Here is a 14,664-nt window from a genome sequence, read left to right as displayed (position 1 = left end):
AGCAAATACAGGAAAAACCTTTTTTTCCTTACTTTCAGAAACAGGCTTATTTTTCTAATGGAAAACATATTCACATTCTTAAGAAGCATAACAGAGAGAGTGAATTCCTTAGCTGAGAAACAATTCCCTCAAACTTGGAAATCCCAGGTGGCTCCAAGGACTTACTGGGCAGTCACTTTCATTTTCTTCCTCTTAGTTTTCGAGGGTTCCACTGCATCTCATTGCAGTTCCTATGTCCTCACACAGGGCCCCGCCTCTGGGGCTGACAGCAGACCCTGAGCAGCGAATGAATGATTACTCTGACACACGTTTCTGTGAAAGAGAGGCTAAGGGCTGTTTTGCTTTAGGAGCAAAAAGTCCTGTTCGCCTGCCTCCTCAGGCTTTTATTGTCACAACAGCTTGAACTAAAATTAACTATTAGATACAATCAGTAGGATAAGTATCCTTGATTACATGGTTCTACAGGGTTGGGTCTAAAAGACTAAACAGATTTTAGCAAAACACCCAGGGGTTCAGACTTGTTTGGAAAAGTCAAGGCAGGGGCTGCCACCTAGAGGCCCTTGACCTTACAGACTCTCCAACCAAGTTCAATGCTTCCCCATAAGTCGTATTCTTAATTTTTTGAGGAATGGCCAGACTGCTTTCTTTCTTTCTTTTTCTAAATATTTTTATTAAATATTTCAGAGAGGAAGGGAGAGAGAGAGAGAGAGAGAGAGAGAGAGAGAGAGAGAGAGAGAGACATCAATGATGAGAGAGAATAATTGATTGGCTGCCTTCTGCATGGCCGCTACTGGGGATTGAGCCCACAACCTGGGTATGTACCCTTGACTGGAATTAAACCTGGAACCCTTCAGTATGCAGGCCGATGCTTTATCCACTGAGCCACACCAGCTAGGGCCAGACTGCTCTCCATAGTGGTTGTACCAGTCTGCATCCCCACCATCAGTGAATGAGCATTTCCTTTTTCCACAGCCTCTCCAACACTTATTTCTTGCCTTGTTGATAATGGCTGTTCTAACAGGTGTAAGGTGGTATCTCATTGTAGTTTTGATTTGCATTTCCCTAATTGCTAGTGAGGTTGAACATCTTTTCATATATCTATTGGCTGTTCATATGTCTTCTTGGGAGAGGTGTATTTTCAGGTCCTCTGCCCACTGTTTGATTGGGTTGTTTGTTTGTTTGGTGTTGAGTTTTATGAGTTCTTTATATATTTTGGAAATTAAACCTTTGTTGGAGCTACTGTTTGCAAATGCCATCTCCCATCTGGTTGGCTGCCTCTGTTTTGTTGTCAGTTTCTTTTGCTGTGCAGAAGCTTTTTAGTTTGATACAGCCCCATTCATTTATTTCTGCCTTTACTTTGGGGACCTTTTCTAATGCAAGGAGAAGCGATAAAGTTTCCGTCGTTGCAGCTCATTGGGGCCAGGTGCCTTTTCTAGTGACCATCCAAGGCTCTGCCTCTGATATCTGACGCCAAACAAATATGCACGAACAGTCTACTAACTTCAGGGGACACGCAGTGCTGTCAGCCCTTAGGAAATTAAGATCAATTATTTTTTTCCCTTTCAAAGGAGAACAACTCAATACAAAGTAAGGAAATCCTGGCTACCTATTGGTCTAGGACTAGAAAGTCCTCATGCTCACCCTCTTTTGGCAGAAGTGTAAACTGAGAAACTGTTTGACAGAAGCTACTAAAGCTTAAAATATGCTGAATAAAAGCAATTGGAAGCTTGTGTATTTGTCTAAGAGAAATGAGTGCACACATCTACCTACACACATGTACATAATAGCCAAAAAATGAAAACAACCCAAATGTCCATCAACACTGGAATGAATGAACTGTGGCATAGGCACGGATGGAGTACTACTGAGCATGAACAAGAGACAAAATACTGAAATACACAGCAGCATGGCTGAATATCATAGCCTCATTGACACAGAGAGCTTTCTATATCAGTCCATTTATTTGAAGTTTAAGAATAGGTAGAGTGAATCTAGGACAATAGAGGTCAGTGCAGTGAATATGTGGGTGTTGGTTGAGAGGCAATGTGAGGGGCCATCTGAGGTGCTGGAAATGTTTGCTCTCTTCATCTGGGTGGTGCTTACACAGCAAGATTTAAGCGCTTAGCTGCATGTGAAATATACATTAATAGAAAAATAGTTAAAGAGAAAGAAGGGAGTTCCTTCCCACTGTAGAGTTGTCATGTGGAACTGCGGCTGCATGAGCCATCCCAATGACCATGCCTAATAGTAGCAATCTGGGGTTAACTGTGTTCTCCGGCCCCACAGAGATAGCCAATCATATGTCCAAGGCTCAGCCAATGGCCTCAGGACTGCTTCCCCCGGGGGAACAGAGGCCAAGACCACCTACGTCCCAGTGTGTGAAAGAATCACCTGGCCATGCTGAAATACAGATTCTGATCCAGTGGTTCTTATGCAAGGCCTGAGCATCTGCATTTCCAACAAGTTTCCAGGTGATGCTGATGTTGCTAGACCAATTGTGATCATGAAGGCTCTAGAGGCAGACAGGCCAGGGTGGGAATCATGGTTTTGCCCTTACAAGCTCTGTGATACTAGCCACATTGCTTGATCTCTCTGAACCCTGGTTTCTTCTATAAAATGGGGGAAATGCATAAGGGAAGGATAGGCAGGACAGCCACCTCCCAGAATGGTGTGGACTCAGTGGGGGATACATAAAGTGCTTCCACAGTGCTTGGCTGATCGTAAGCATTTGGTCATTGGTAGCTCTTGTTATAGTTATTGTCTTTAATAAAGAAGAAGGTTTAGGTTATGATTTGAAGAAAGGTGAGTGAGGATAGTTTGTAGGGGCAGGGACTAATGAGCATTTATTTCCCTTGTAACCTGTTGAAGGAGATTTTTCTCACTTCTCTTTTCTCCCACTTCATCCCATAATTCTTCCCTTGATCTCCATTATCAAGATAGACTTTCTCTTCATTCTTCTTCCCACTCCCATCCACCCTGAATCTAGTAAAGACAGAAGAACTTGGGCAAAACGGAAACTTGAAGCCAGGAAGGTTGTCAGATTGTCAGAGTGCCCAGAAGTTATGTCTTTGTTAAAGAAACATCCTCTCCACTTGACTTTTTCTGGAGGGTAGATTGACACTTGGTGGCTGAAGTGGGTGGCAGTGTCTGCACACCTGCCCATGCTTAGCTGCCCTCTTCAGAACCTACCCTTGGGAGGGAGACATACTATGTTCCTCAATCTGGGGGGCTGTCAGTTGGCATATTTTTTGTTTTAATCTTTATTGTTGAGGGTATTACAAATGTCCTCCTTTTCCCCCTCATTGTCCCCCCTCCACCTGTTCCAGCCCCACCCCACCCCAGGCCTTCACCACCCTATTGTGCCCATAGGTAAGATCTTTAATCTCTTCCTGGCCCGCCTGCCTTCTTCCTTCTGAGACTTGTCAATCTGTTCCATGTTTCCATGCCTCTGATTCTATTTTATTCATCAGCTTATTTTGTTCATTAGATTGTTTGTTCACTTATTTGGATTTTTAGATTCAATTGTTGATAAATATGTATTTATTGCCATTTTTATTGTTCAAATTTTTAATCTTTTTTTTTTCTTCTTCTTCCTTTTCTTAAAGAATACCCTTCAACATTTCATGTAATACTGGTTTGGTGGTGATGAACACCTTTAGTTTTTTCTTGTCTGTGAAGTTTTTTAACTGACCATCAATTCTAAATGATAGCTTTGCTGGGTGAGTAATGGTTGTAGGTCTTTGCTATTCATCATTTGAGTATTTCTTGCCACTCCCTTCTGGCCTTCATAGTTTCTGGTGAGAAATCAGCTGACAGTCATATGGGCACTCCCTTGTCTCTTTGTCTTTAGCCCTTGGCATTTTAATTATGACTAGAGGCCCGGTGCACAAAATTTGTGCACAGGTAGGGTCCCTAGGCTTGGCTGGTGATCAGGGCTGATCGGGGCCTTCTGGCTGCTGGCCTGGGCCTCCCTTCCCTGGCTGCTGGCTGCCAACTGGGGCCTCCTTTTGCCAGCTGCAGGCCAGGGCCTTCCTTTATTCCGTGCCACCCCCTGGTGGTCAGCGCATATCATAGCGAGCGATTGAACTCCTGGTCTTTTGGTCAAACTCCTGAGGGGACACTTTGCATATTAGCCTTTTATATATATAGATGTGTCTTGGTGTGGCCTCTTTGGGTTCCTCTTGTTTGGGACTCTCTGCACTTCCTGGACTTGTAAGTCTATTTCATTCACCAGGTAGGGGAAGTTTTCTGTCATTATTTCTTTAAATAGGTTTTCAATATCTTACTCTCTCTTCTTCTTCTGGCACCCCCATAATGCAAATGTAACTTGAAGTTGTCCCACAGATTCCTTGCACTATCTTCATATTTTAGGATTCTTTTTCTTTTTGTTCTGATTGGGTGTTTTTTGCTTCCTCATATTCCAAATCATTGATTTGATTCTTGGAATCCTCTACTCTACTGTTGAAAATCTGTAGATTATTATTTATTTTAGTATATGCTTAATTTCTGGAGCTCAGTGAGATCAAGTCTTTTTTCATTTCTTTGACATTCTCACTCAGTCCCTTTAAGCTCTCATTAATATCCTTGAGTATAACATAAATTAAAATTTGGTTTTCTTCATTCAGAGAATATTAGGATGATGGGATTATCTGTTTATTCTCTGAAATTTGTGGAATCAAACACTTAAGAAATTAAAAAAAAAGATCCTTGAGTAACTGTGTAACTGTGGTTTTGAATTCTGTATCCAGTAGTTTGCGTGCTTCTATTTCTTTCATTTGTGACATGTTTCTTTGTCTCCACATTTTGGTTGCTTCCCTGTGTTTGTTTCTGTGTATGAAGTAGAGCTGCTATGTCTCCTGGACTTGGTAGAGTGGCCTTGTGTAGTAGGTGTCCTGTAGGGCCCAGTGGCTCAACCTCCCCAGTCACTCGAGCTGGGAACTCTAGGTGCACCCCTGTTTGGGCTGTGTGAACAGTCTTGTAGTTGAGCCTTGATTGCTGTTGGTGTCAATGGGAGGAATTGACTTCCAGGCCAATTGACTGTGAGGACCAGCTGCGACTACAATGAAGAGCTACTGTGCAGGAAACACCCTTATGGAACAGGACTTGCTTCAATGGGGTGTTGGTGCTCACTGAGTCTGCCTCTTGAGTGTGTCACTTGGGAATGTGTAGAGTTGTAATCTGATGTGTTCTGAAGCTTTCCAGTGGGTGCACTGGTTCTATGGCCTCCAGGGAGGTACAAAGTCAGACACTGCCTCGGGCCACATAGCAGGAACTACAGAGGGATCTGCAGATGGCTGCTATTTGTACTGGGCTTGGAAGTGCTCAGGTGAAGCCCAGCTGTGAAGCAAGGCAGTGCTAGTGATGCATCGTGGGCCTCTTATTGATAGGTTTGAGACACACTATCACCAGCTGCTGCTTGTTTGAGAGATTTTAGCAAAATCTGAAGCCTGAGCCAGCACAGGCCATTCATATGGAAAAGGCACTGCAAACAGCTTGGGTAGGGCTGAAAATTGGATGGAGCAGGGGTCTCAATGAATCATCAGGGTGGAGTGAACAGTGTGATCTAGACTAGTGGAAGCTGAGATATGGCTGCCAGTCATCTTTGTGACATGGGAAGGTCCCAGCACAGGAACAATGACCCCTGTGAGCACCCGTCTTGGAGAAAGCCACCCTGAGTTCCTGACCTAATGCCAGACAATCCAGTTCCTCCCAGTATGTATCTGGGTCCCCCAAAGCCACCAGATGCTGGAGCTTAGTGGGATCAAGTCTAAGTAAGTTTATGCACTGGCCCTTTAAGAGGAACACATGGGTCTCCAACAGCCTCCACATCTCTCAGCCACAATCCCTGCTTGTTTTTATAGCTTGAAGTTATAGAGACATCTCTTTACAGCTCTGGGACCCTGGGCTAGGGGTCTGGTGTGAGGCTGGGACCCATTGCTCTGCATGGGTGGTCTTCACAGAGATGGTCTCCATTCTGGTTATAAAAATGTCACACGTAGGTGTCAGACCAGCCCTTTCCACACCTCTGCCCCTCCTACCAGTCTCCATGGACTTTCTTCTCTAGTTGTAGGACTCCCATTCAGCCAGCTCTCAGGTGGTTCTGAATGATGCTTGTTTTGTACTTTAGTTGTGATTTTGATGTGTTGTGGGAGGTGGTGCATACCTACGTTTACCTGTGCTGTCATCTAGGTTCTCTCAGTTGGTGTCTTTTTAAGAACTGAATTAACTTGTTGCCAGAGGGATAAAGGAGAAATGCTTGGTTTTGTGTTGCCTGAAGGGTAACTGGCCTGGTCTGGGTCCACGTTTCAGGGGCCCTCTTTAGTTTGCAAGGGAGGGAGCCATTTGACTAGAGTCTTGAGTAGATCTGAGGCTGGAGGAGCGCTAAGTCACAGTTTGGTTCAATTCCATAAAGTGAAGTTGTATTTAGTGAAGACCAGGCACTAGACCAGACATGGACAATTCAAAAATAAGCAACTAACCAACCAAAGGCCCGCACAGTGGAGCAAGGACATGATAAAGAAATGTAATGCTCTAAGTCGAATGCTGAGGTGGGGTGCACATGGGTCCCAAGAAAGCACAGAGAAGGGAGAGACAGGACAGGTGTGGAAGCCAGTCTGCGAAGCTGGCCTCCCAATGAACTGCACTTCATGGCCTTCACACCCTGGGGAGGCCCTCCCCATAGGAACTCTGGGCTGGCCTGTGTAACCAATACCCGTCAGTAGAAGTGGCCTGTGTGACTCTGATGTGGCAGCTTTAGCCGTGGTCTCTTGGAACACATGCTCTGGGAGAAACCAGCTCTCATGGAAAAGTCTGACTATGCTGAGACCACCAAGCTGTGAGGAAGCCAAGCCGGCCAGGAGGAGGAGCCCACCCTGCAGCCACTTAGTCAAGCAATGGACAGAAGCTGTAAAGGAGCCATCTTGGGTGCTTAGCCCATTTGAGCCTTTAGACAACCAGCTGACTATGGTCATCTGACTGTGACCGCATAAGAGACCCATGTAAGAACCACTCAGCTGGGCTCAGGCAGCACACAGGACCTTGAGTGACCAGAAACAACAATAATAAATTACTGCTCTGAGCTGCTAAGTTTCGGGTGGTTTGTTACACAACAATAGATTACTGGAAGAGAAGAGTATCTGAGAAAGGACACCTGAGCAGGGAGCTGAAAACCAGATTGCTAGATAGGGAGGGACAGTGCGGGGAGAGGTGCAACTTGAAAAATCACATGGAAATAAAAAACAATGGGCTACTGAGGAATTCATAGTTAAATATTAATGGAGAACAAAAGCCAGGCAGAGCAGTGGGGGATGCCTGGGAAAGGTGGGTAGAGGCTGGAACCCTCTCACTGGCGGCTGCTTTTATTGTCCTTGGGAGCTGCAACAGAACCACTCCAAAGGCTCGGTGAAGGCAAGCGCTTGACGGCTTCATTGGCTCGAAGGAAGAGGGAAAATGGTGAAGCACGCACCACAGCTCTTCACCCGCTCTTCCCGAGCCTGGGAAATGCAGGGACCTGAGAAGTCCTATGTGCCTTTTTAACAGCCAGAAACCACTCTCCCTGCATTGGTGGTGTGTCCACAAAGCACCTGGCCACCAGCATTGGGAAATCTGTGGCGTAATTTATACTAACACCAAACCAGCTTCCCCTGAAGCCTGGGTGTCTCTCACGCCCACTCCCACCTCCAACTTCAGCTAAAAGGAGAGGAGCCAAAGGGAGGAGGATACACAGCTGCTGCTTCCCCGCTACCATCCCACCAGGCCTCCATTTTCTCGACTGTCAAATGGGAAAAATAATTCCTACCTTGCCATTGACTTGAGAGGATTAAAGAAAATACAGGGAGTCCAGTAGCCTGGAGCTGATCGCAGGGCACACACAGCCAATGCCCATGTTTGTGCATCAGCGCACCGCAGCCTGCTTTGGGGTAGCAGACACAGAAGGATGAGCTGTCCGTGGCAAGCCTGGCAAATGGTCCGGCCACTCCGTCCATCTGCGGATGGCCTTGCAGTCTGGCAGCCACTCATATTAACTAATAGCTAACATTTCTTGAGAACTCAAATTCTACAAATGTGTTTTCCCCTTTTATCCTCATAAAAACTCTGCACATAGAGACAGTTTACATTTGCAGACATTGGGGTGGAGGGAGGATAATTTGCCTAAGTTTGCGGCCAGGAAGGGCTCTGGCTGGAATCAGACCATTCCCGACGCTGCCTCCCACAGGAGCCCGGCCTGGGGGCCGGCAGAATGGAAAGGCACAGCACCGCGTGTGCTCAGAAACGTGTCTCTGCTTGCACACGGGCACTTTGAGGAGCATGTCTGAGACTTTGTCTTTTCCTCCCAAATTCAAGCATAAAAGAAATGAAGGAAAAATCCTCGTAATCCTGGTTCCCAGTTACTAGCAGACAAAATTCTCAGAAAATGCCATAACTTATTCTGAGGTTTTGAAAAATGGTCTGGAATGCCCACCAGAAAATAAGTCCAATGGGGACAGGGACTCTGTTTTCCTCACCCCTGTGTCCTCTGTACTTAGAGAGAATGCCTGGCCCATAGTAGATGTTCAATAATATTTATTGAATGAGTGCAGAATCAACTTCTCTATCAGGCCCAATAGACACAGTGCCGAGGGCCCATATACCATTAGGGGCCCATGATAATGTTGTGATTTTGATATTTTTTAAAAACAGAAAAGAAAATTAAATATAATAATAGTAAATACATAATAATCAATCCAGACTAGGTTATGCTCACTCTTTTTTTTAAAAAATATATTTTATTGATTTTTTTTTTTACAGAGAGGAAGGGAGAGGGATAGAGAGCTAGAAACATCGATGAAAGAGAAACATCGATCAGCTGCCTCCTGCACACCCCCTACTGGGGATGTGCCCGCAATCAAGGTACATGCCCTTGACCAGAATCAAACCTGGGACCTTTCAGTCCGCAGGCCGACGCTCTATCCACTGAGCCAAACCGGTTGGGGCTATGCTCACTCTTATATAAATGTGGTCATAAAGTATAATTTTTAGTACTTATCTTTAAATGGAAGAATGGCCCACAGATGGGTGAGGATTATGTGTAAATGCCCAGAATGTGGTACAGGATGGAACTTAGACAAGGTTCGCTTCCTTGCATCTATGCTTTAGGAAGAGAAGTGCAGAGCAGGCATTTGTGACACCACCACACCCAGCGACTCAGTCCTTTCAGGCCCACAGCTAAGAGGCATGGCAATGCCATGTACCACAGACCACCTCTCCATGTTCCATGGCTGATTGGACAGGAGTGCACCCTTGACCAAGAACAGCAAATAGGAGCTGCTCTGGGGCAGGGCATGCTATCCAAGAGGTGCTACCATGAGCAATGGCCAATCCAAAGGGATTTGAAGCAGAAATACGAGGAAAGAATAAATCGACAGGGAGAGGAGAAGCTAGAGGAGATACAGAGAAATGGAGGCAAGTAAATGGAGTGATCAGAATGGTGGAATGGAGTGAGACCCATGAGCTCTAACTGTGTTGGGGCTCGGTGACCGGACCCTGGATGGATTTAAACACAGACTCACTTGCATTCACTGAGTGCCTTTTATTTGCTAGGCACCAGGCTAAGTGGCTTATATACATAATCTCATTTAGCCTCCCAACATCTGTATAGAGGTGGTTTTACTTTTATCCTATTTCACAAACGTGGATTCATTTGTCCAGCTCACACAGCTAGTAAGTAAAAGAACCAGGTCTCAAACCAAGCCTGTTGGATCCAAAGTTTACCATCTTGGTTTGCCAAATCCCAAAGTCCATCCAGTCTCCATGAGACTCAATAGTTCACCTTTCTTGGGTTCTCTTAAGATCCCTGTCTCCCACCTTGCTCTAAGTGGCTTTTCTTTCTTTCTTTTTTTTAAATATATTTTATTAACTTTTTACAGAGAGGAAGAGAGAGGGATAGAGAGTTAGAAACATCGATGAGAGAGAAACATCGATCAGCTGCCTCTTGCACACCCCCTACTGGGGATGTGCCCGCAACCAAGGTACATGCCCTTGACCGTAATTGAACCTGGGACCTTTCAGTCCGCAGGCCGACGCTCTATCCACTGAGCCAAACCGGTTTCGGCTCTAAGTGGCTTTTCAATCCACTCCTCCCCCTCCCCCATGATTTGACATAGTCTGAGTATCTGTTCTTTGTCTTCAAAAGACAAACAGTCCAGAGTAAGGCCAAGGGAGAGGTTGTGGGGCAAATGTCAGGTAGTAGACATGAAATGACAAGCCAATGGGCAGCTGTGTGCTGGTGGAGAGAAGTGAGAATAAGCTTCAGATGGCTAGGAAAAGGTCAGATCCAGGAGAGCCCACCGAGTAAGACTGAAGAGGTTGTTCTTTTTCCCATAGGAGGGTCGGGGTGGGGCGGGGTGGATGTCTGGCCCACAGGCCATATAGGCCTGTAAAATCATTTGGTCTGGTCCTGCCAAGGCATTAGGAGTGAGTTAAATGTTTGACCAAATACAGCAGGCTAGTTTTTAAGTTGATAATTTTGTATGGTCTGAGAATCCTAATATATAAAAATCCAGGGGCCATCATGACCTAAACGACCAGACGGATGACCAAACAGCAGGCTCCGTTGATCAGGGGATGGCTAATGGGGGAACTGGGGTCCCTCAGGCTCTGATGAGTCCATGGCAGCAGCAACTGGTGAGCAGGAAGGTGGAAGGCAGACTGCTTGGTCCCTCCTCCCGGCCTTCAGACTCCAATCAACTGGTGGTGGAGGCGGGGCAGAACTGGGGACGGGCTCCCTTAATAGTCCTGCAGGTTCAATCTCCAGAGGACAGGCCAGGCGCCAAAGGACCAGCACAGCCACACGATCCCGACAGCGCTGCAGGCCTCCTGGAACTCGGCCTCAGGCACTGCGGCTGCTTCCCCTCCCTAGACACTCCACAAGAAAAAAGGGATACCGCCAAAGCGCCAGGGGCAATCAGCAGTGACTGCTCCCCATGCTTCCTCCAGGTCACTGGAGCCGGCCCCCACCCGCCCTGCTCCAGATGAAGTGTGATCACTGCACACGGAAGGAATGTAGTAAAAAAACAAAAACCAATGACCAAGAGAATGCGCAGTCAACGTCCGGAGTCCGGCTCAGGAGAATGGAGAGAAGGGAGAATTCCATAAGCTGGCTGATGCCAAGATATTTCTGAGTGACTGCCTGGCGTGTGACAGTTGTGTGACCGCAGAGGAAGGAGTCCAAGTTTCTCAACAGAACACCGAGGACTTCTTCCATGTTCTGAACCTTAATAAGAAAAGTGATACCTCACAGCACAAGGTGCTGGCAGTGTCTGTGTGTCCTCTGCCTTATTTTGCTGCTAAATCCAGCCTCAGTGTCACCGATGCATCCAGAAGGCTCTGCGGCTTCCTCAAAAGCCCTGGGGCGCACTGTCTTTGACTTGAAGATAGCTGCGGACGTCAGCATCCTGGAGAGTCAGAAGGAATCTGTGCATCAGTACTGCCAGCACCGTGAGGAAGAGCCCCGGCTACCCATGCTGACCTCCGCCTGCCCCGGCTGGGACCGATATGCAGAGCGTGTGCTGGGTCACCCCATCACCCCCACCTCTGCACGGCCACGTCTCCCCAGCAGATCATGGGCTCTCTGGTGAAGGATTACTTCACCAGACGGCAGAACCTGTTCCCAGACAAGATTTTCCACGTCACTGTGGCCCTGTGTTGTGACAAGGCACTGGAGGCCTTTTGAGAAGATGTTCCCACAGTTTGCATAGTTCCCGGGGTGCTGACCATGTGTTACCCTCAGGTGAAACGGTCCAGATAATGGAGCAAAGTGATCTCGCCTCGAAGGACGCCGCCGTGGAGACTGTTTGGAGACATGATGGAGGAGGAGGTGAGGCTCCACGGGGGTGCCAGCTCCGACAGGTCCCTGGCGCACGTCTTCAGGCACATGGCCAAGGAGCTGTCCCACGAGGATGTGGGGTGCTCACCTGCCGCACCCCGAGGAACAGACTGCCAGGAGGTCACCCTTGAAAGGGACGCAGAGACTCTGCTACGCTGTGAGGCTGCTCACAGCTTTCGGAACACCCAGACGTGGTCCTGAGGCTGAAGAGGGCCAGTTCCCCGCCGCTTCCTGGAGGTCCTGGCCTGCGCCGGGGGTGCCTAAGCGGCAGAGGCCAGGCCCAGGCGGAGGACGGGCATGCGGACAGGGCACTGCTGCGGCAGGTGGAAGGCATCTACGCTGCCATCCCGGTGTGGCCCCCGGAGACCAGCGCCCACGTGCAGGAGTTGTACTAGGAGTGGCTGTGGGGGGACTCCCCCTGGGCCCAGGTGGCCCTGCACACCGCCTAGCAGGGCCCAGGGCAGCCTGCCAGGACACCAAGTGGTAAAGGTCCAGCAGACACCCAGCCTGCAGGCCGCCTGAGGAGGGGTGTCAGATGCGTGAAGGAAAGGCCTAGCATCTCTGTCATTGCTTTGGTTTTCAGAATTCCCTGCTCCTCATCTGTCGGCTCCCTCCCTCTGAGGGGCACTGTCATCCTCACCTGGGTGCAACTGGAATATTGTATCTCCAGAGGATTTCCCCAATGTACGTGTCCTTTTATCCGACGATGAAAAAATCCCAAAGAACAAGAATGGAGACAGACTACTGTCCTTTAGGCTTAAACCCCAGAAGTGTCCTGTGAAGAGCTGAGACTTGGTTCTGTCCAAGCACCTCAGAGAGATTGGATGAGGAAATGGCCCGGTTTGGCCCTGACTTTACCCACTTATGTTACCCTTGAAGGTGTCTTTGCCACAATGTGACTAAACTGCCACCTTTTGGAACGGGGGCTCATACGGAAGTCTGCATTCCCACCTTTTCTTGAAACAGATCTACGTTCTGCAGCTGTGGCCACCGTCCTGAGACCAGGTCCTGTCGTCCAGGTCCTGTCGCTGGGAATCAGGGGGCACTGGAGTGGAGGCCCCCCCCGACCCCTCGTGCTCTTTTACATTCAGGGATTGAGCTGAACTCATTTTGGGGGAGGCCTGGCAAGGGTGACAGGTGTCACAGATGGAGAATGGAGAGGCGGACACCCTGCTCGGTCCCTCCCTGGGTGGGGTCAGGCAGATGTAGGTCGGCCACCCCACCCCACAATTGGGTGAGATAGCGTCCTCTGTGTCCACTTCTCACCCCATGGGCCCAGCCACTCCCCTAAGCTCCGGGCAGCCCTCTGCGTTCCACGACAGCACGCTCTGCCCTCACATGCTGCTCGCCCTCAGTGAGAAGGAAGAGAGCAGTGGGCCCACAGACACAGAAAGATGGGGCTCACGGCTGGTGAGCGCAGTGGCAGTGGCAGGAGCCTCTCCTGCCTCCATGGCAGTGCTAAGGAACAGTGAGCCAAGGGGTAAGGAGCAGTGAGCAGGCGGGTGGTAAGGAGCAGTGAGCAGGCGGGTGGTAAGGAGCAGTGAGCAGGCGGGTGGTAAGGAGCAGTGAGCAGGCGGGCAGTAGGAGTGAGGGGTCCTGGACTGCAAGAGGGATTTCCAACTGTTGGCTTAGGCCCGTTCCCCACTTGGGGAACATCCCCTGAGGGGTCCTGGACTGCGAGAAGGTGCAGGCCTGGCTGAAGGACCCTCCCCCCAGTGCATGAATTTCATGCACCAGGCCTCTAGTGATATCATAAATGTCCCAATGGCCCTTGGCAGGGAGAAGGTTCCCCACCCCTGCCATAGACAATGAACTTAAATGGGAAGCAATGTGTACAAAGTGTTATTTAAGAAGCTTCATCTGGTGGCTTCACCAGGATGAATCTGTCCCAGAGTGGGACGAGTAAAGAGGCTACCTAACCACAGGAGAAAGAGAACCCCGTTTGGACTTGGGTGGTAAGTAGCATGGGGATGGGAAGTAAGGGACACTGGAAAGAAAGACTGCCCCGAGAAATTAGGTGCAGACAGAGCAGGACAGGTGGCGGAGCCTTCTACGGGGATGTGCAGAGAGGGCCCCGGAAGCTCAGAGCCCAGGTGACAGCGGCAGAGCTGGCCATGCGTCTGTGGCCCCTCCTTCTTCAGTTTAGGAGCTCACATGGCCAAGCTGGGCACACGGATAGGCCCTCTGTCTCCAGCCTCACTTGCGCTCACTTCATTGTGCTCCTGTGTGCGGGGAGCTGGGTCTTACAGACGGGGCTGCCCTAGCACCAGCCACGCTGCCACTGTCTGGGCGTGGCCTGGGAGCACGGTGGTGGCTGCAGGGAGTGGCAGCTGGGCTAGGAGTGCCCTCCTCCCCGCACACTCGCAGCCCCACAGGCTCTCCCTCCTTGTTCTGTATTTTGCTTCTGTGTGGTTCCACTCCATGGGCGCGCCCCTCCTGACTCCTGACGGAAAGAGCATCATCCTCCCAGCAGCCCTAGCAAAGCCTCGTGTGTCTTGTTGGTTCTAACTGTGTCATGTGCCCACCTGGACCTATCACTGTAACTAGGGAGGTGTGGCTTACTGATTGGCTAGACCACAGCTCCATTCCAGAAGGAGGGGGACCGCCACCTGGCCTCCATAGTCGAAGGGGGGGGGTGTTCCATGAAAAACGGAACAGGGGGATTGATGCTGGGAGACAGTGGGACATCCTCAGTAATAAGGCCATTGTCCTCACACATCCTCCTGGGACGGACAGTGTTTTCAGGAAGCCTTTTGCGGAGTGACTTCTATTATGTCCCAGGAATGTACAAGTTTTTTCAT

General features: G+C 49.0%; 1 protein-coding gene and 1 pseudogene across 2 annotated transcripts in view; both read left to right on the top strand.

Annotated features, from left to right (window-relative positions):
- SHQ1 (SHQ1, H/ACA ribonucleoprotein assembly factor) overlaps positions 1–14,664 on the top strand; it is a 318,538-nt gene that overhangs the window by 302,610 nt on the left and 1,264 nt on the right. The window lies entirely within an intron of this gene.
- LOC307113461 (nuclear prelamin A recognition factor-like) lies at positions 10,647–12,312 on the top strand (annotated as a pseudogene). Its single transcript has 2 exons — positions 10,647–10,662; positions 10,975–12,312. The product of its transcript is annotated as a nuclear prelamin A recognition factor-like (transcript).

The sequence above is a fragment of the Cnephaeus nilssonii genome (assembly GCF_951640355.1).
Source record: "Cnephaeus nilssonii genome assembly, chromosome: 17".
Classification (NCBI taxonomy): domain Eukaryota; kingdom Metazoa; phylum Chordata; class Mammalia; order Chiroptera; family Vespertilionidae; genus Cnephaeus; species Cnephaeus nilssonii.
The sequence above is the reverse complement of the archived record's forward strand: the minus strand, read 5'-3'. Positions and strand labels throughout refer to the sequence as shown.